Source organism: Anomaloglossus baeobatrachus, chromosome 5 (assembly GCF_048569485.1).
Source record: "Anomaloglossus baeobatrachus isolate aAnoBae1 chromosome 5, aAnoBae1.hap1, whole genome shotgun sequence".
Classification (NCBI taxonomy): domain Eukaryota; kingdom Metazoa; phylum Chordata; class Amphibia; order Anura; family Aromobatidae; genus Anomaloglossus; species Anomaloglossus baeobatrachus.
In genome coordinates, this window is record NC_134357.1 from 103,988,879 (window position 1) to 104,007,850 (window position 18,972).

The 18,972-nt window shown below is 49.6% G+C and overlaps 1 protein-coding gene across 1 annotated transcript in view; it reads left to right on the forward strand.

The window, feature by feature from the left end:
- Window positions 1-18,453: 18,453 nt before the first annotated feature.
- Window positions 18,454-18,972, forward strand: part of LOC142310909 (lysosomal acid lipase/cholesteryl ester hydrolase-like) — a 61,989-nt gene continuing 61,470 nt past the window's right edge. Inside the window, exon 1 of the mRNA XM_075348736.1 lies at window positions 18,454-18,548. The gene's annotated coding sequence lies outside the window, so the exon portion shown is untranslated. The remainder of the gene's footprint in view (window positions 18,549-18,972) is intronic.

An 18,972-nucleotide genomic window follows, 5' to 3' on the forward strand; every position in this document is an offset into this window, starting at 1 on the left:
TGAATATGTATGTTGAAGTGTATCACCAATTATATAGTGCAGGACTTGGCAGTCATTAACTATATCAGTTGGTTGTGTGTCCTGTTATCATACAGTGCTGGCTCCAACTACGGTCGCTCCTCATTGCTGACCAAAAGCACAAGTGGCTAATCAAAATATTTAAAAACCATGACTGCACCATCCTGCACTTGATTTCCTGCTATTTGGGTCAGTGAGAAGCCTGCGCAGGCGCACTACAATACTTTGATCTGCCCTACTCAGGGCAGATCAAAGTGCACCTGCGCAGGACCTCAATGTCGGCTAGTGTGGATGACGTAGAACGCATCATCATCATCCACACTAGCTTCAGAAGGAGAACGAGTAACCGTCGTTTTCATTTTTATTTCATAAATCAATAGTACACATGAAAATAAGCAACTTTATAATATATCTTATCAGACAAATTTTCTTCTTTCTCTGACAGAATTGATCAGTTATTATCAAAATTCCCAATTCTGAGGTAAAATCTGTATTCGGTGAAGACTTTCTCATTACTGAGATAGGAGATGAGAGCTGCTACTGATGAGATTCTATGTAGATAGAAGAGGGAGGGGCGGAGCTCTGCTTATAGCGCCTCCCTTTGCTTATAGCTCCTCCTTCTCACTCCAACTCCTCCCTCTAGCGCCTCCCTTAGCCTCTAGTCCCCCTCTGCTTCTCTCTCCTCACCTGCCTCTCTCCACTTGCCTCTATCTACCCCCTTTCTCTCCTTCACCTGCCTCTATCTCCTCCCGCTCCACCTGGCCCTATCTCTGCCCTCTATCTCCTCCCTCTCTCCTCCACCTGCCTCTACCTCTGCCCTCTATCTCCTCCCGCTCTCCCCTCCACTTGCCTCTATCTCCTCCCTCTCTTCTCCACCTGCCTCTTTCTCCGCCCTCTCTCCCTCCACCTGCCTCTACCTCCGCCCTCTCTCCCTCCACCTGCCTCTACCTCTGCCCTCTCTCCCTCCACCTGCCTCTATCTCCTCCCTCTCTCCCTCCACCTCCGCCCTCTCTTCCTTCCACCTGCCTCTTCCTCCACACTCTATCTCCTACCTCTCTCCCTCCATCTGCCTCTACTGCCGCCCTCTATTTCCACCCTCTCTCCCTCCACCTGCCTCTACCTCCGCCCTCTCTCCCTCCACCTGCCTCTTTCTCCTCCATCTATCTCCTCACCTGCCTCTTTCTCCTCCATCTATCGCCTCACCTACCTCTAGCTCCTCCCTCTGCCCCAGCTCCTCCTTTTGCCTCTAGCTCCTCCCTCTGTCATATAATCTTCTCAGTAACAGCTCTCATCTCCTATCTCAGTAATGGGAAAGTCTTCACTGAATACAGATTTTACCAAAGAATTGAGAATTTTGATGACTGAACAATTCTGGCGGAGAAAGAAGCAGATGTGTCTGATCAGAAATATTACAAAGTTGCTTATTTTCATGTGCACTATTGATTTATGAAATAAAAATTAAAACCATGATTACACTTTAAGAAATCTCCTGCACGTGCTGTGAAAAGTATCCAAAGTGAAAAGAGGAAATTCCCCTGTGGATATGTCCCATGTGAGAAACCCTGATGGGATGTGCACATACCTTGTTTTAAGGGCACTTTACACGCTACAATATATCTTACGATGTGTTGGCGGGATCACGTCGTAAGTGACGCACATCCGGCATCGTAAGTTACATTGTAGCATGTAACAGCTATGTGCGATTGAACGGTAAAACGTTCATTGCATGCACGTCGTTCAATTCCTAAAAATTGAACATCAGGTTGTTCATTGTACCCGGGGTAGCACACCTCGCAGTGTGTGACACCCCAGGAACGATGAACAGATCTTACCTACATCCTGCGGCTCCCGCCGGCAATTTGGAAGGAAGGAGGTGGGCAGGATAGTTACGTCCTGCTCATCTCCGCCCCTCCGCTTCTATTGGCCGGCTGCCGCGTGACGTCGATGTGACGCCGAACATCCCTTCCACTCCAGGAAGTAGATGTTCGCCGCCCACATCGAGGTCGTATGGATGGTAAGTATGTGTGACGGGGGGTTATTCGTTTGTGCGACTGTCGCGGGCGGAGGGGTGGGAACGCCGCTCGTCTGGACTCGCTGGCGCTCGGGTCCGGTGCTTCTGCTCCTCGGTGGCTCGAGCACGGGGCCAGACCCGGGGCTTGAGCAGCGCCTCCTCGCCCACGAGTTAAAAGGGGAGGTTTTTGGTGGATGTTTGGGAATGTCGGTTGTGACGCCAACCACGGGTTGTGGTGATGGTGGGCACCACCGCTGCTAGTGACGGGGAATCCCGGGAGCGATGGCGGAGAGCAGATAAGGTGTTGACCCCTCCGTGGGTAGGGGCTGTTGGTCCCGGGGCCCCGGTTGGGGAGTAGGGAGGAGGGAATAGGTGCAGGTGCTGATGCGGGGAGGCAGCGTGGGCGCAGGTGCAGCGTTGCGGTGCAGCGCGGTGCCGGATGGCACTGTTGTACTCACTCAGACACAGAAGGACAGAGTCTCTGGTAAACCAAACTGCTGGATGGACGGGGCCCACAGCCGGCTATGGTGTTCTCACTTTCCCCGGACGGGTTGATGGTGGCTGTCGTTTTCCTGCACCTGTGTATGTGTATTTGACTCCTATGGCTTGCCACGGGTAGTCCGCTCCCCAGCGTGTACGTGTCGGGAGAGCCCGTTTGCCTGCAGGCACTGGCCCTTGGATCTCTAACCCTTGGTGGTGGCACCTATCCGGACGGGTTGGGCTGTTGCCTTCTGACGGGACTTAGGTAGGAATGAACCCCTGAGGTCCAGGGGTCTGAGTACCCTGCCTTGGTGCTTGGCTTCAATCTGCTCCCCGGTTCGGTACCGGCGGGCCACCGCCCGACCCCGGTCCTATGGTTCCGCTGACCTCCACCAACTCCTGCAGACAGCCACCACCGTCTGCCGACCTTGCTGATCGTGCCTGGGCTCCAACCCAGACACACACAGTTTTTACTCCTCTCACTTCCACTTCCAGCTCCTGAACTCAACTCACTACTTTTTCCCGCCTCCAGGCTTGTGAACTCATCGGTGGGTGGGGCCAACCACCTGGCTCCGCCCCACCTGGTGTGGACATCAAGTCTGGAGGGTGGTAACAAGGATTTTGTTTGACTGGTGTCACATACCCAGGGGAAGGGGGTGTGAGTGTGATGTTAGTGTACTGTGACCCCTGGGGGTCCAGGGCATCACATTCCCCCTTGGTAAAACGCAGGCCGTCCGCGGGCTGCCCATCCATCACCGGTTTTATTTTCTGAAAAATATAAAAACAAACAAACGGTATGCATTTCTTTCACATCTTCCCTGACGGGAGGCATGTTACTTTAAACGTTGCAACGGTAATAAAACATTTCTAATAACAATGGACGGGTCCCAGTTCTTCCGCTTTCCCACCCAAACAACCTAAACCTTGATGCTGCCCCTAAGAAACGGGCAGCACCCCTTTTCCCCAGTCCGGAAAACAGAACCTGGTTCAGGTCGCCCAAGCGGGAATGGGTACGGTGTCTCGCACACGGTTGTCATTCAGGGGGCCCCATGTCCAGGGGGACCCCTGACCCCCGGAGGATGGTCACTGGTCCTGGTGGTGACCGGACCCCAGCCTGCTCTGCTGTGGGTCCCTCCTCCAACCTGCCTCTCCAGAGGCGGTAAACGGAACTCCAGCCTGGAATTATTTACAAGCCCACAAGTTTGTGGGTGGCCTGCGAGTTCTTGGCCATGTTCATGATTTCTCATGTGGGAGGGGGACTTCAGGGTTAAGAAAACATAACTTGGGGTCCCAATGATGGACAACAGTTCTGCTGCAACGGAGGACTGCTGCCTTTACTTTAAATCGCCGTCATCATACTCCCCTTCCAGCTCCACATCAGGGCTGTACGGCGGGGGAGGAGACTGGGGCCGTACGGGAATGCTGCTGGTCATCCTCCTCCGGACATCCAGGGTGAACCAGCCTCTCTCCCCATAGTGGCAGGTGTAGGTGACCAGCTCACCAGCTTCCAGGTCACGGTTCGGGTGTCCCAGGGGCAAGTGCTGGTGCACATCTCTCCGGGAAAAGAATGCCTCGACCCCCAGGCTCGGTTCGTAGACAAACCCCCATCCACGCCGGGGGCAGAACTGCCGGACCTGGCTTTCGTAGGTCGGGCCCCGTGCCTTGGAAGGGGCCCTCCGGAGGCTATCCTTCGCCTGGATGGTGCGGGCCAGCACAGCGGCTTTTTCTTTCTCCCGGGCCTTGATCTCCCGGCCCATCGGGTTTGGCTGCCGCTCCCAAACTGGCGGCTCCTTCCTCGCGGGGGTCGGTCCCAGCCGGCACTCCCCGGTGCTGGCCACGACCGGCACCATCTGGGTTGGGGAGCACCGCTGTGTCGCGGCCTGTCGTGCTGCCTTGCAGCTACAACCTTCCGCGGCCTCAGCCGAGGCCTGGAGCTTGGGAGCAGCCAGCCGCACCTTCCGGGCCCTTTTCGGGTTTGCGTCCACCACGCTGCTGGCTGGGCGGACTGCCGGGGCCTCTTCGGGTGTGGCCACCCCTGGGCTTGATGGTCCCCCACGGGGAACGGGCACCTTCCAGGGTAGCGGGATCGGTGCCGGCCGGGCAAGCGGTCGTTCGTGGGCAGCATCCATGGGCGGGTCCTCACAGGCGGGTGCGGTGATATCTGCTGCCGGTTTCGGGGGCAACGGCCTGACTGGCGGGGCAGTGAAGACCGGTACGGGCTGTGGGGGACGCAGCAGGGTGAACAGGAGCAGACCGGGCCCCTCAGCCGCAGCGACCGGTCCCTCCGGGACACAGGGGCGTGGGTCACTTACCCGATCCTCCAACTCTGCCTCCGCCTCACGGGCCCGCACGGCCGCCGCCACTTCCGCCATTTCAGCCTCCCATCCTTGTATCAGAAGTTGGATTCGGGTCTGCAGCCTGTGGCTTAGCTGCGCCACCTGGGCTACCACCCACGCCGCTGTTCCGGGCGTGGGTTTGCTTGACGGGGCGAACATCCTGCTTGCTCGGCCTCCAGGAACAATACGGGTGGCAGAGTCCTGGCGTCCCTGCCCTTTTATCCCTTCAGTTACATCAGGCAGGCTTTCACCCGCCCCCCCCTTGGTTCTCTCTGGCACCTCCTTTTCTCTGGGGGCAGGGCTACACCTTTGCGCCTTCCCTGCTCGGGGAAGACGTCTCGAGCGGGAACTTTTCGCACCCAAGATGGCGGACTTTCAAATTTTTCGGCCGGACACCGCTGGCAGGGACTGCAAGGCACACTTCTACTGGTAAATAGACGGGTAGGATCCTGTTCGTGACGCCAAGTTGTCGGGGGCGGAGGGGTGGGAACTACGCTCGTCTGGACTCACTGGCGCTCGGGTCTGGTGCTTCTGCTCCTCGGTGGCTCGAGCACGGGGCCGGACCCGGGGCTCGACCAGCGCCTCCTCGCCCACGAGTGAAAAGGGGAGGTTTTTGGTGGATGTTTGGGAATGTCGGTTGTGACACCAACCACGGGTTGTGGTGATGGCGGGCACCACCGCTGCTAGTGACGGGGAATCCCGGGAGCGATGGCGGAGAGCAGATAAGGTGTTGACCCCTCCGTGGGTAGGGGCTGTTGGTCCCGGGGCCCAGGTTGGGGAGTAGGGAGGAGGGAATAGGTGCAGGTGCCAATGCGGGGAGGCAGCGTGGGCGCGGGTGCAGCGTTGCGGTGCAGCGCGGTGCCGGATGGCACTGTTGTACTCACTCAGACACAGAAGGACAGAGTCTCTGGTAAACCAAACGGCTGGATGGATGGGGCCCACAGCCAGCTGCGGTGTTCTCACTCTCCCCGGACGGGTTGATGGTGGCTGTCGTTTTCCTGCACCTGTGTGTGTATTTGACTCCTATGGCTTCCCACGGGTAGTCCGCTCCCTGGCGTATACGACTTGGGAGAGCCCGTTTGCCCGCAGGCGCTGGACCGTGGATCTCTGGCCCTTGGCGGTGGCACCTATCCGGACGGGTTAGGCTGTTGCCTTCTGACGGGACTTAGGTAGGAATGAACCCCTGAGGTCCAGACCGCAATCAGAGAATTCGACCTTTTCGGCGGCTCCTAGCCTAGTCGGGGTCTGAGTACCCTGCCTTGGTGCTTGGCTTCAATCTGCTCCCCGGTTCGGTACCGGCGGGCCACCGCCCGACCCCGGTCCTACGGTTCCGCTGACCTACACCGACTCCTGCAGACGGCCACCACCGTCTGCCGACCTTGCTGATCGTGCCTGGGCTCCAACCCAGACACACACAGTTTTTACTCCTCTCACTTCCACTCTCAACTCCTGAACTCAACTCACTACTTTTTCCCGCCTCCAGGCCTGTGAACTCCTCGATGGGCGGGGCCAACCGCCTGGCTCCGCCCCATCTGGTGTGGACATCACACATACGATAGGGGCAGGTACGATCGCACACGATATCTTATGCTGGATCGTATGGTGTAAAGCAGGCTTTAGGCAGCTAAAACCTTCAATTTTTTAAATAGAAAATGCATCAGGAATTGCTCCTTTTTCTCTGGAGTTTTATAAACCTGAGGTCTTTTTCATCGTGTTTTTTGTTGTTCTGTTGTTTCCTGAGCGATTTGTCAGCATTTTCTTTCAGCGTTTTGGGGCAACATTTTTACTGGCATTTTTGAACATGTTTTTTAACTCCATTTAACAATGAAGAGACTACTACAGCAATATTTTGTGACACAAAACACTAATAGAACGTTCAAAAGGACTTTTGTAGGCCTTCCCACTGAAGTACAGCGCGTCTTCAGACCAGAAGATGCCTGAAGAATGGTTTGATCACTTCTTTTAGCCACTGGCGTCTTTGGAAACCTGGAGCGCTCTAATGACTGAATGTACAGTATGAACAGCAAGTCATTTAGAAATGTAAGGTGTCTGTTCTTTAGAGTGTTTTCCAGTGGCATCGGCCCTCACTGTCTGATCGGGGGGAGTCTGACTGCTGGGATCCCACCATGAGGAAAGTGATGTCATATACTGGCATCATGTAAATAGTGATAGGAATAAGCCCCCAATATACAGACAACATACAGTAATAATTTAGCGTTGTTAACCCCTTACAGGCACATATTTATATATATATATATATAATATATATTGTAACGATGTGGGGCCCCGAGTGTATGGGGGCCACACGTCAGGTATCGGGATTAACGCACACCGAAACAATTTGTCTCTTTAACAGACCATATGGTTTATTAACAGCTCAAATAAACCATGCTAGGTCCCATAACAGAAAGATGCCATGCCTTGGCTTTATCCTCAAAGTCCAACACATAACGTAAAGTCGACACACTCTTGGACTTCCTCACACGCGTCACTGACCCTTGTCAGTACTTGGCTTTATCCTTAAAGTCCAATCTGGGTTACCTTCCTCTGAAGGCGGCTAGTGTCCTTACAAAGTTCCCCCTGGCTCCAGCCAGGCTTTGCACATGGACCTAAAAGCCCCTTCCTTCAGGAGAAGGTCTCCTGAGCAGAGCAAAGCACCCTGCTTCTGCTCTCCCCGTCTCCAGCACACACACTGGAAGTCTAGAGCCAGTCTCTATCTAGACTGCCCTAGACACACTTCACCTAGGTTCAGAGACAGGATTGCTTTAACCCCTGGAGCCACACCCACAGGTGGTAAGGAGTGTGTAATCAGCATCACACACCCTTCCATGGCTCTGCATGTAATGCAATCCTGTGGAACCACAGGTCCCAGCCAACTTCACATTGCAGAGCACCCACGCTTCTGTAAAACATACCGGCCCTTTGTAATACAGCCGGTTGATACGTCACAATATATACAGTACAGACCAAAAGTTTGGATGCACCTTCTCAGTTTTCTTTATTTTCATGACTCTGAAAATTGTAGATTCACATCGAAGGCATCAAAACTATGAATTAACACATGTGGAATGAAATACTTAACAAAAAAGTGTGAAACAACTGAAAATTTGTCTTATATTCTAGGTTCTTCAAAGTAGCCACCTTTTGCTTTGATTACTGCTTTGCACACTCTTGGCATTCTCTTGATGAGCTTCAAGAGGTAGTCACCGGAAATGGTTTTCACTTCGCAGGTGTGCCCTGTCAGGTTTAATAAGTGGGATTTCTTGCCTTATAAATGGGGTTGGGACCATCAGTTGTCTTGTGCAGACGTCTGGTGGATTCACAGCAGATAGTCCTACTGAATAGACTGTTAGAATTTGTATTATGGCAAGAAAAAAGCAGCTAAGTAAAGAAAAACGAGTGGCCATCATTACTTTAAGAAATGAAGGTCAGTCAGTCCGAAAACTTTGAAAGTGTCCCCAAGTGCAGTGGCAAAAACCATCAAAAGCTACAAAGAAACTGGCTCATATGAGGACCGCCCCAGGAAAGGAAGACCAAAAGTCACCTCTACTGCGGAGGATAAGTGTATCTGAGTCGCCAGCCTTAGAAATCGCAGGTTAACAGTAGCTCAGATTAGAGACCAGGTCAATGCCACACAGAGTTCTAGCAGCAGACACATCTCTAGAACAACTGTTTGTGCAGCAGGCCTTCATGGTAAAATAGCTGCTAGGAAACCACTGCTAAGGATAGGCAACAAGCAGAAGAGACTTGTTTGGGCTAAAGAACACAAGGAATGGACATTAGGTGTTCTGTCCCCACTTAAAGGCGATGGAAGGTGCGTAGTTGTGAGAGGTTGTAAGAATCTTACCTTCGTTTTTCCTATAGGTGGGGCAGACAGGACCAGAGCGCTCCAGAGTGAAACATGCACATGCTGAGATGAAACAATGGTGGTTTATTTTCTCCAAAGGTTAGGACATGCAGAGTGCAGTAATCCAAGTACTTGGCATTGTAATTCTCAGTGATGCTTGCCTCTGAAGCTACTACGTGGTCAGAAGACTTTGCTCCTAGTAACTCCAATAAGGGATGTTGTTCTCACAGACTCTGGTTTGGAAATGAACACACCAGGATGTGATGCAAGAGGGTCATCAGACACTCGCATGGGCTGGACAAAGGAAACAGAGGAGCCGAAAGGTCTGACCAGTAGATGGCAGCAGAGACAAGCATGGAAAACATTAAATAACAGTTTTAACTAAGACAAATAGAAACAGCACACTCCCCGTCTGAAATTCACTTTGGGGATTTCACTATTGAGTCCATAATACAACCTGAAAGGAAAGGCATGTTAAATGCAAAAAAACAAGCTCAATTGAGTCCAAAACAAGAAGGATGGCTCAAAGTTCAGGTCCGGTAGCGTTGATCCTGTAGGGACGCTCTCTATGGGCAAAAGCAGAACAAGTTCGTGGATTGGCCTTGCAAAGGTCTTCGTCTCACCTTTCCTGATGACCTTTAGCTCCACCTTCCGAACATTGCCGTCCTGGCTAGGCAGTATCCTAGTAATAAGTCCCATAGGCCAGTCAGTCCTTTCTGTGGTCTGATCTTTCATGAGGACTAGGTCTCCTTCCTTGAGGTTCGGCTTGGGATGTCGCCACTTCTTTCTTCCTTGAAGAATGGTGAGGTATTCCTTCCTCCATCGGTTCCAGAAGTAGTCAGCCAAGTATTGAACCCGTTTCCAGTGTTTTTGATAAGTGTTCGCGTGGGTGAACTCTCCGCTGGCCATTACCGCGTTGTCAGTTTTTTGGGTAATGAGAATAGTAGGAGTTAATATGGTTGGTGTTTCTGGATCCATGGTCACCAGCACAAGGGGTCTTGAATTGATAATGGCTGAGACTTCAGCTAAAACAGTGACTAGAGTCTCATGTGTGAGTCTTGAGGAATTGATGTCCATTAGCATGGAGTTCAAGATGTTGCGTGAAATCCCGATCATCCTCTCCCAGGAGCCTCCCATGTGAGAACTGTGAGGGGGATTGAAGATCCAGGTGCAACCTTTCTCTGCCAGCTGATCTTGGATAGGTTTGGTGTCGATGTTCAGTTCTCTACATGCACCGACGAAGTTGCTTCCACGGTCAGACCTCAGCTGTTTCACTGGTCCTCTGATGGCAAGGAACCTTCTCAAGGTGTTGATTAGGCTGGAGGTATCCATGGACTCTAACACTTCAATGTGAACGGCTCGAACACTCATGCAGGTGAATAACACAGCCCACCGCTTGCTGTTTGCTTGGCCTCCGCGGGTTCTGCGTGTGGACACCATCCATGGTCCGAAAACGTCTAGGCCCACATAGGTGAAAGGTGGCTCTGTAGAAAGTCTGTCTGTAGGCAAGTCAGCCATTTGCTGGTACAGTTGTTTTCCTCTCGCTTTACGACAGTGCACACAATCGTGTAGTATTTGTGCTACACGTCTCTTCATTCCAATAATCCAGAGGCCTGCAGACCGTAAAGCACCTTCTGTAATTTGCCTGCCTTGGTGTTCAGTCTTTTCATGGTGGTGTCGGATCAGCAAGACTGTAACATGGTGTTTGATGGGAATGATGAGAGGATTTTGTTCTGCAACTCCAAGATGAGCCTGGTTCAAACGACCGCCAACTCTCAGTAAGCCGAAACTGTCGATGACTGGGTTTAAATTGGCGAGAGGACTTCTTAATGGAATCTGCTGTTTGTTGTATAAACACTTCCATTCTATGGCGAATTCACTCTGTTGGAGGTGGCGTATTATGAGGGACTCGCTATGGGAGATGTCCTCAGCAGAAAGGGCTTTGTGGCAGACATGCCAGCGATGACAGTCTTTGTTTTTAAGGTCAGTACGACAGCATGTGGCGATATGCACTAACCTAGCGACAGTCCTGACGAGCCTCATCCAGCTGGAGAAACGTTCAAAACGTTGGCAACCGAGGTTGGAAGTTTTTTCTGCACTGGTGGCCAGGGTATTGACTTCAGCTCGGACATCTGGATCGTTGTCTGGATCTAGGATGCTGAAGGCTTCCTGGACACCTTCTTCTGACTGTCTCAGCAGGAACTCTGGACCTGTAGGCCAAGAAGAGTTAGCAAAGGAACTTATAGACATAGGTCTGGTTGCGTGATCTGCTGGATTCAGTTCAGTTGGTACAGGTTCTACTAGGTTGTTGCAGACTTACTTGTCCATAAAGGCGACGCTGTGTTCTCCCATTTCAGGCTTGCTGTTCATGGAACGTTGAAGAGAGTTACACCTAGTCTGATACAACCACTTATATCCTTGAACCAAGAATATATATTTGATGCAAAACTTCCATAAAAATAAACCTTATTACATATAATAAAAAACACACATTTTTTGGACTTAATGGCACTACAGGGTAGCAAATGTACAAATATAACTCCCCCAGATTGGAGGAAAGGTGGGTTGGAGATCAGAAACAAATCTACCAGGTCTTCAATAAGTACTCCATTTCCCAATTACACAATTTCTTAAACTTGCAGATAACACTATAGCGTGATGCGCAACCATAAAGGCCACATAGGGGCAATACCTAGAAAAACTTCTCGTAGTAGGTCATAAATGGTTATGTATGCCTGTATTGGTCAATCACAAATTCACAACCTTTATGTTCTTCCCTAATTGACCTTGATATTATCAGGTATACAATTCACTCATCCATAGGGCTATGAAAGCTGGAGGCTACAGATAGGTCGATTTAAGATCAAAAAATCTCACCTAGTGCATGAATGTCTTAAATATCTGTTAACCCCTCACAATTCCTCCATGGACTATTGAGTGCACTCACATATACTCATAATGGGGTGCAATCAGTGCTAAGCCAAGCCTCTATACCTCCCTGCAGATTTTACCAATCAAAACAACAAGAGCAGGCCTCTAATAATAAATCATAAGAGGCTGTGTCTACCCAGATTCATGGCCACCAGTTGCATCCCAATTACTTGTTTTAACAGCACACAAATAACAATCTGTTCTCACAGAGGGGTATACAGGTAATGGCTACAGAAAATGGGCTGTCTGGTAACAATAATCTCACCCAGTATACTAACGGCCTTAACCATCTACCAGTCCCTCCAAATTCCACGATGAGCTATTTAGTGAGCTTACAGACATACCTAATTATGCAAAGCCTGATATTAAACCATGCCTTAATGCATAGGGGTCATTCCCCACCTACCAATATCCCATGTAAGCTACCTTCAGTAGCACACCTCGCTAACAGCGATCATTTTTACTGCACAACTAGTAATATCAAACAATCGAGTACAGACCTGACCAGAGTAGCTTGCTCTCCACCCACCACGCCTCGACGCGTTTCACCGCCTAGGGCTTCCTCAGGAGAGCTTGATCTCGGTTGTTTGGGAGTCTTCCCCTGGTACATCGGGAGGGTAATGGAGAGTGGTTGGTTTTGTCTTTAGAAAACTCCCAGTCCATTATTCCGATGAATTCTCTGTCCTCTACTGACAAGGCTACTTTATCGTCGTCCTTGGTTGTGTGAAAGACTGATCTTCCCAAGTTGTCGATATGCAGAGAAGAAGCGATGTCAGGTAGCTGTATTGTGTCTGGAGACTTATCTTTCACTCCATAGTGATGAGGACATGGCTTTAGGCAGGTTGTGCGCCCATCACCATGCACGTAAGGTCTTGAAGGAATCAATTCCTGATCGGTCAACGCACACATTTCCTATGACTACCCATCCCAAGTCCAGTCTCTGCGTATGGTGCATAGTCAGGCCCATTACACTGCTGTCGCACCTTGTGTACCTTTAGATTGTCTCTGCCTAGCAGGAGTAGAATCTCTGCGTTATTGTCCAGAGGTGGGATAACGCTAGCGAGGTGTCTTAGGTGTGGTTGATGAAATGCAGCTTCTGCGGTAGGAATTTCATTCCTGTGGCTGGGTATTTGGTCACATTCAACGAGCGTTGGTAGAGGTATTTCAGTCTTCCCATTGATAGGAGAAGCAATGAATCCCTGGGCTCTTCTGCCGCTAGTCTCTATGCGACCCGAGCAGGTGTTCAAGGTGTAGGGTTCTGATGGTCCATTAATTCCGAAGGCTTCAAAGAATTTGGTTCCTGCCAGGGACCAGTTGCTTTGGTCGTCTCTGATGGCATACACCTTCATTGCCTTTTCTGGATGTCCCTCGGGATAAACCTTGATGAGGCATATTCGGGCACAACATTTCTGCGATTGGCCCTCTCCACATACATACTGAGCATGAGTAGGAGACGGCTGTGGTGGTGTCAGTCTGATTCTTGGACTCCCCGCCATGACTTGGAGTGGGAGTGGTGGTGACTGCAGCCGGTGTGTCTCTAGCTAGCTGGGTTGGGTACATGGCTGAAACGTGTTTTTCGCTGTGACACTCCTCACACTTGACGATGGATTTACAGTCCTTGGCCATATGCTCAAGTGATGCGCAGCATTTGAAACAAATCCCAAGCTCTGTGAGGACTTTCTTGCACTCCTGTAGGGTTTTGGATCTAAACCCTCTGCACTTGTTCAGTGAATGCGGTTTTTTATGGATGGGACATTCTTGATTGAAAGACTTATCTCGTGATGAGATGGTGTTCTGTTTATCTGTGCGTGCTGCAGGTGATGGTAGCTCAGTCTTCCTAACACTCACAGTGTTCTTAATGTCTCTGCATTTGTGTATGGCACCTTCATAACTTGATGATGATGTTGCAGCTGCCGAAGTGTTGAACTCTAGGAAGTCGAGGCTGGGGTCGTTCCTCATCTGGGCCTGCTCGTCAATGAACTTGCAGAACTGAATAAATGGGGGAAAGCTGACGTCATGCATTCTTTTGTACCTTGAGACTGACGTTGCCCATTTCTCCTGCAGACTGTATGGCAGCTTCACCACGATTGGGTTCACTCCATGAGCTGTATCCAGGTAGCACAGCCCAGACAGACGAGGATCTCTTTTGGCGAGCTCCAGCTCCATGAGCAGATCACTTAGGTCTTGAAGCTTGTGAACTTCTTTAAGGTTGATCTTTGGGATGTCCTGCAGTCTCTTGAATAGGGCTTTCTCTATTGCTTCTGCGCTGCCAAAGGTGCGTTCCAGTCTTTGCCATGCAGCAGCGAGACCTGCTTCTGCTTGTCCCACATAGACGGTTCTGAGGCTCTTAATACGGTTTGTAGAGCCTGGGCCAAACCACTTGATCAGGAGGTCGAGCTCCTGTTCCGCAGTGAAGTTGAGATTGGCGATGGCTGCCTTGAAAGTTGCTTTCCAGGCCCTGTAGCTCTCTGCACGATCATCGAATTTCGTGAGACTAGTGTTGATTAGCTCTCTGCTCACCATGAACCTGGCAAACTCAGACATATCTTATTTCTCACCACTTGTTGCCATGACGACTCGTGATGCCCCTGGGGCGTATGGGCTGCCTGGCGTGAATGGATGAGATGTTCCCGGGTAAAATGACGTTGCTGCAGGGTTGAGCTGTAGTTTAGCCTCTGTAGATTCTGATGACCGCTGCTTGAGCTGTGGAAGTGGGTCAGGAAACACTTGGTTGCCATCTTGTCGTGGTGACTGTGTTTGAGAGGGCACCTCTTGGTGACTGTTATTAATTTGCTCAGGTGCTTTAGGTGGCACTGGCACTGGTAGAGGTAAGTTGGAGGTTTCGGTGTTGTCGGCTTGGACGGTACTGCAAACCGGGGTTGCTACAGGTAACTGATTCAGTACATAGTCTCTTGTGTGATCAACTGGATTGTCTGCTTCCAGTGGTGGCGAGTGAGCTGGATCAGGACCTTGGATCAATGATTGCTCAAGTAGTCTCACTTTAGCTAGCGCAACTTCCTCTTCCATCTGTGACCGAAGAATCTTTATCCGAGCCTCCGCTTCTGCCCTTTTGGCTTCCGCTTTAGCAGCTTCTGCTTTTGCAAGGGCTTCTGCTTTTGCAAGGGCTTCTGCTTCTGCCCTTTTGGCTTCTGCTTTAGCAGCTTCTGCTTTTGCAAAGGCTTCTGCTTTAGCGGTTTCTGCTTTTGCAAGGGCTTCTGCTTTAGCGGCTTCTGCCTTTGCAAGAGATTCTGCTTCTGTCCTTTTGGCTTCTTCCTCTACTTCTCTTTCTGTGAAGGAACGTCTCACCTTGGATTCCTCTGCTCTTATGCGGGACTCTAGTATCCTGTCGCTCAAGGCTGAGCTTCTTGAGGATGATGACCCGGATGACCGAGAGGAACGTTTAGATGAGGTTGATCGGTGTGATCTGGTTTCTTGCTGGTGAGAGATACGGTGTTCGGCCTTGTCTATGGCATCTTGCACCTTGGCATCTCTTTCCTTGTCTACCTCTTCTGCCTTGCTCAGGTCTGAAAGAGCTTCATCAATTTTAGAGTCTTTTAGAAAGGTAATGTACCTTGTTGACAGTCTCTTGTATCTTTCATGAGCTGTGTTCAGCCGTTCCAGAGCGGCTTGCAAGCATGTGGCATCACCTGATGAAGATTCAAGTCTTGGCATGTAATAGGTGACTCGTTCCCACTGTTCTTCCAGGTGTTCACATGACTCATCTTTCATAGTGTGATAGTTTTCAGTGGCCTTTATCGTGGGTTTGGAAGAGCGCTTCGGTCGGACAACTTGGTCTTCTGAAAGCATGGGCTCTGCCTCCTTGGCTTCATAATGGACAGTATCAGGTTGTATTTGCTCTGTTTCAGCAGTGGGGAACTGTCCGAGGTCTTTTTCGGCCATTTTTATTTAAGGTGTACTGTCTCTTTAAGAAACTTGACTTTTGAATTGGGGTCCAAAAATCGTTGTGCATCTCTGCAAGGACTCCTGATGAGATTCCCAAGGTGTCTTTAGTAAAACTTGGGGTTCGCAGTGCAGCGATGTGCAGTAATGAGGTATAATGTATAATGTACTGCAAGTCTATAGAAGTGGTATGGCTATAGGGAAACAGCAGGTTCATAAACTGTCCCTTTACAATGCAAGCAGAGGTGACACAGGACGTGGCAGATGGGAGAGCTTCCCCTTAGGCTTGTCCAGGCATGCACTGTGCAGGCAGACTAGTGCACAAGGCTTGTTGCTAGGCAGATTACATGGGAAGTTACAGGGTTCTTAGGGATCTGTAGCCGGGGTATTGAGCTCTTAAGCAGTCTTCTGACTGTTCTGTCCCCACTTAAAGGCGATGGAAGGTGCATAGTTGTTAGAGGTTGTGAGAATCTTACCTTCGTTTTTCCTATAGGTGGGGCAGACAGGACCAGAGCGCTCCAGAGTGAAACATGCACATGCTGAGATGAAACAATGGTGGTTTATTTTCTCCAAAGGTTAGGACATGCAGAGTGCAGTAATCCAAGTACTTGGCATTGTAATTCTCAGTGATGCTTGCCTCTGAAGCTACTACGTGGTCAGAAGACTTTGCTCCTAGTAGCTCCAATAAGGGATGTTGTTCTCACAGACTCTGGTTTGGAAATGAACACACCAGGATGTGATGCAAGAGGGTCATCAGACACTCGCATGGGCTGGACAAAGGAAACAGAGGAGCCGAAAGGTCTGACCAGTAGATGGCAGCAGAGACAAGCATGAAAAACATTAAATAACAGTTTTAACTAAGACAAATAGAAACAGGACATTAGACCAGTGGAAATCTGTGCTTTGATCTGATGAATCCAAATTTGAGATCTTTGGATCCAACCACCGTGTCTTTGTGCGACGCAGAAAAGGTGAACTGATGGACTCTACATGGCTGGTTCCCACGGCATGGAGGAGGAGGTGTGATGGTGTGGGGGTCCTTTGCTAGTGACACTGTTGGGGATTTATTCAAAATTGAAGGCATACTGAACCAGCATGGCTACCACAGCATCTTGCAGCGGCATGCTATTCCATCCGGTTTGCGTTTAGTTGGACCATCATTTATTTTTCAACAGGACAATGACCCCAAACACACCTCCAGGCTGTGTAAGGGCTATTTCACTAAGAAGGAGAGTGATGGGGTGCTACGCCAGATGACCTGGTGTCCACAGACACCAGACCTGAACCCAATCGAGATGAGATGGTTTGGGGTGAGCTGGACCGCAGAGTGAAGGCAAAAGGGCCAACAAGTGCTAAGCATCTCTGGGAACTCCTTCAAGACTGTTGGAAAACCATTTCCGGTGACTACCTCTTGAAGCTCATCAAGAGAATGCCAAGAGTGTGCAAAGCAGTAATCAAAGCAAAAGGTGGCTACTTTGAAGAACCTGGAATATAAGACATATTTTCAGGCGTTTCACACTTTTTTAAGTATTTCATTCCACATGTGGTAATTGATAGTTTTGATGCCTTCAATGTGAATCTACAATTTTCAGAGTCATGAAAATAAAGAAAACCCTTTGAATATATTACACGTCAGGTGCCAGTGTATGTATTGGGCTTGACCCAAATCTGTCCAACCCATGTAGAAACTAAAATCTGAATGGCCATTATTGTCATTTTGCAATTGCTACACCTCCAAAAATGCAATAAGAAGCCATCCATCAAATCTTCATTTGTAACCCTAAAAATGGCCAATAATAAAAAATAATAAAAATGTCTACTCGGCATACAGAAAAAATAGGATAGGATCTTGGATATGGGAATACTCTATGTAATAGGTGTAATAATAATAATAATAAGATTAGCAAATACCTCCATTTAGAAATGTAGAATAGTTCTCCTGATTATGTCGCTTACCACATGTGCAGGGCATTGCAGGACCTTCGCTATCCATGGTCACAACCAGCATAGTTAGTTGCGCTGGTTGTAACCATGGACACCTAAGGTCCTGAAAAAAATCCCAGTGGCCAGAGGGACCTCTGGTGATGTCATGCCCAAGTGACCAGAAAGGGGCAGGTCCTTCACCATCATTGCGCATACCAAAAAGATACATTATTCTTCTAAGACCACATCGGCGGCATAGAGTTGCTAATAATAGAAGCGGGGGTCTGGGGGTAAGTCCTCCAGATTGGGGGTGCAGGGGGGCATGAACATAGTGGTGGAAGGAAACATCACCATGCCCACCAAACAAGCCATCACGCCCCCTATGGAAGCTGGTCACGCCCACAGGTCCTTTTACCTACTGGGATTTAGCCACAACCATGAGGTAAGTGACATATAATCAGGAGAACTATTCTACATTTCTAATTGGAGGTATTTGCTAATACTATTATTAATAATTATTATTATACCTACTATATACTGGGATAGGATCTTGGAGATGGGAATAACCCTGTAAGATATTTTGATCTGTTTTTTTTTTTTTTTGTGTGGAAAGGAAAAATAATGCAAAAAAAATTCTAGTCCTCAGGGTTAAGTTTCCTATTATCTTGTATGTTTTATATAATAGACTTGTAGCAGTGACAGCCCAGGTGACGTGGAGAGTGGGCTCGGAGCTGCGCCCTGTGACCGCTCCCCGCCTCGAGGCAGTGACACTGCACCCACGGGGAAACTGGCTTTGGACGCCCAACGTCACGTGACCCTATATAGCAAGTGCCTAGTGACAGTCTCATGTGATTTGCATGCAGAACACCGATTGGACGTTTCTTCTACATGGGGCGTCATGATACTTGTGCTCTGATTGGTTAGAATACATCGGTCTCAAGACTAAACAAACCACTTGATTGGTGACATCTGCTGTCATCATCCGTCCTGCGACCCCGCCTCTCCAGGAAGGAGAGTGTATGGTGTGAGCGGGCGGTGCACGCTGATAGGCTGCAGTGTGCGGCTTGTCAGCGGTGTGGAAGTGTGTGCGGCGACCTGTCAGGTACGTACATGGCCGCCTGCGCTGTGTCTGCAGGGACTGGCTACACTAGACTCTACTGTTCACCTGCTGTTGTCTGCTGACGTTTTATTACAATAGTGCACACACATAGACACCTTATATACTCAGTACATGCACGTACCATACATATACAGTATATAGATGTAATGTATGTATATAAGGCTTGTGTATGTATGTATGTATGTATGTATATATATATATATATATATATATATATGTATATGTAATCACATACATTAATAATTTTGCCTTATTAGCACACCTGACCCCACAGTCTCCACCGCATTCTGTATACAGGTATAGGGGGATTAAGGTGCTTGGCTAATATGGGAGGGGGTTCTAGCACTTGGCTAGTATGGGGGGGATTCTGGTGCTTGACTAGTATTGGGGGGATTCTGGCGCTTGA